Raw genomic sequence first — 2,802 nt, 5'->3', positions numbered from 1 at the left:
CTCTGGGCTGGGGTGTGCTGACTGAGGCCCGGACATAGCTGGGCCCCCCCGCCCCTGAGACCTGGCAGGCATGGGGGCTCTCAGGGGAAGTTCCCACCTGCAAGGCCCTCTCCTCTGGAGCCTGAGATCTGGGGACGAGTCTGTTTCTCTTGCAGAATAAGGACGAAGGAAGAAGAACAGCTCAGATGAGTTAGCGGGGTCCCCGACGTGGGGTCCTGCGCTGGGGGGGCTCCTCTGGACTCCAGAGATGAGGGAAGCTCAGGGGTTCCCAGGAAAGGGAGGAGACAGACCACCTCATGAGCTCATCTGCACTCCGGGGCGGCCTGGGGGGTGATGGTGTCTTTTGGGGCATCATCAGGGTTAAAGGTGCCCTGCACCTTGTCAAAGTGTCCACCAAGAGTTATCAGATCATTCTCCCAGCACAAGAAATGGACTGTCCCACTCCACGCCCATTGCACAAACCTCTTGGGTTTGCTTCTGCTTTGTACGCTTTTTCTGCTTGCCAGCAGTACACCATTTGTTTCCAGTTTTTGCAGTCACCCGGCCAACGCGCAGTCCCCCTAGACGCAGCACGGATGGACACGTCCCCCTTCGTGTGTCCTTAGGAGCTCAGCAACACCCAAGGTGTCCCCACTCAGCACTGTGATGAGGATAAAGACAATGGCGCGGAGTAAAATGCTGAGCCCACTCAAGCCGACTCTCAGTAGCGGGAGCTGGGTTCCGCACGCTCGCTCGGGTCTAGCGTCTGGGGGAGCTGTGGCGCGGTCGCTGCTGTCCAGCTCTGTTCAGCAGTGGCCCCAGCACGCCGGCCCCGTCCCCTGACCCTGCTGCAGCGTTGCTTCATCCCGCCCGGGGTCCCGAACCGCCCTACACGGGCCTGCATTCTTCGTCTCTGTCTCCCCACCGGCCCCAAGGAAACGAGCTTGACCACAGTCTTGCTTGGAGGACCCAAAGGAGTTAAACATTCTTTTCAAGCTGCCACTGAGTCGCTCCTATGAGGCATCAGGGTGAAGTAGAAGGACCCGGTGAGACCTGGATCGAGTCAGATGAACTCCCGGTGATGACACTTGTGATGTGCACGTGCTTAATTCCTAGTATGAGCAGGACTGAACGTATTTCCGCGGTTTTAGGGTTTTTTGAATGTGATGGGCTCTCGTTATGGATTCTTCTCCTTCTAAGAGTTTGATAGCTAAATACTTAGCTTTTATGTTTCGTGAATTAGCTGCTTGTTTCGGAGATGGTGGCACGGGAGGGAGGGAGGGAGGGAGGAGGCAGAGGCCACGGCCCGTCTGTGTTCCCTCGGCATTCATCAGGGGCAGGCTTGACGGATGGCTGTCCCTCCGATGCCCGGGACGTGGTGGCCACAGCGGCCGGAAGCACGCAGACGTGCAGAGGATTTCCCGGCACACGGAACTCTGGTTGTCCGGGCTCCCGGGCTCCGTGCGAACCGCAGCCTCGCGAGGAGGGAGCTGTCCGTCTCCGGGGTTTTCCTCGGGACCGGCGTGTCCTGGGGCACGCGGCTGGGTGGGCGTCAGAGCGGGGGCCCGGGGCCGGCACCCGCAGCTGCTGCCGGAAGGGGGGCGGTGGAGGCTGCCTGCGCCCCACGGGAGTCGCGGCTCCAGGTGGAATTAACTTTGTACGTTTGACGAGTCCCGAAAAGTTCGGCATGGATTCCAGCTTCTCTTAAGCAGCTCTCCCTTCCTTACCAACGTACTTTCAGAGCGGGTTCAGCCTCACGTTCGCCGGTTCTCTAATTTCCGGTCACCTTCTGCACGTTTAATGGCCCGTAAGCTCCCCTGGGACGTGCTCCCCGGATCGACCACAGCTCCACTGGGGGGCACCATCGCTGAGGGCGTGGAAGTCATGAAGCGGCCTGGGGTGATCCCGGGTCCTCTGCCAGGGAAATGCCAAGCGCTGGCAGTGCGGAGGCTCCTGGCAGGTCCAGTCTGAGGTCCCCAGTTAACCGCTGCAGGTGACAGCTGGCACGGGGACTGTGGTAACTGCCCGGTGCGGCTTCCCGCTGACGGAAGGGCGGGGCCCCCTCCTCGCAGCCGGTGCTGGGGTCGGACAGCGCCCGGCTCCAGGCGCCTCCTCGACCCTGCTGCTTCCGGCCATCGGCCCCTTGTGAGCCCCATGGCACCCCAGATGGACCTTGTGATCGCTCTCCAGGCGCCCGTCACCCAGAGGGGCTCAGTGCGGGGCTGCAGTGTCGGCGGGTGCTGGGGCCAGCAGCAGCCCGACGCCCTCGGGGCCCCAGAGCTGCTGGGGTGCGGTCGGGCTTCTCTTCCGGTGCGGTCGGGCTTCTCTTCCGTGTCCCGCAGGGCGACTGCTCCAGGGCACAGGCCTGAGCTCTGGAAGCTGAGGCGCAGAGGCGGGGGCTGCCTGTCCTGGTTCCGTGGGAGGCTGCTGCCCGCAGACACTGTGCCTGGCCAGGGTCTCCCCCTGCCCCAGGGCGGGAGCGCACACACTGGTGCCTGGTGCCAGGCAGGGGAGGGAGAAGGCGCAGGTTGGGGGTCAGGGGTCCTGCCCAGCCCGGCAGCCCTGTGCGCGCCCGTCACGACTACTGAGTCAGCACTGCGCGGACGGCAGCTTCTCGGCAGCTTCACGCACCCCCGGCATGTTTCTTTGAACCATCGGGATACAGAGCCCTTGCAGAGCCGACGTCACTGGCAGCCCCGATACTTCCGCACCCCCAGAGAACCGCACCACCGCCTTCTGGGAGCGGGGAGCAGCTTGACTCCCCAGACCTGCCAGTGGGGTCGCCGGCCTTTGGTGGCTGCCGAGGGGACTGCTCCGTCCTCC

At 63.3% G+C, this 2,802-nt stretch overlaps 1 protein-coding gene across 1 annotated transcript in view; it reads left to right on the top strand.

The window, feature by feature from the left end:
• DAP (death-associated protein) overlaps positions 1-2,802 on the top strand; it is an 87,931-nt gene that overhangs the window by 80,305 nt on the left and 4,824 nt on the right. The window lies entirely within an intron of this gene.

This window comes from Condylura cristata, unplaced genomic scaffold (assembly GCF_000260355.1).
Source record: "Condylura cristata isolate star-nosed mole 26May11 unplaced genomic scaffold, ConCri1.0 scaffold00007, whole genome shotgun sequence".
Classification (NCBI taxonomy): Eukaryota; Metazoa; Chordata; class Mammalia; order Eulipotyphla; family Talpidae; genus Condylura; species Condylura cristata.
Note: the sequence above shows the minus strand (reverse complement) of the source record. Positions and strands in the feature narration are given on the sequence as shown.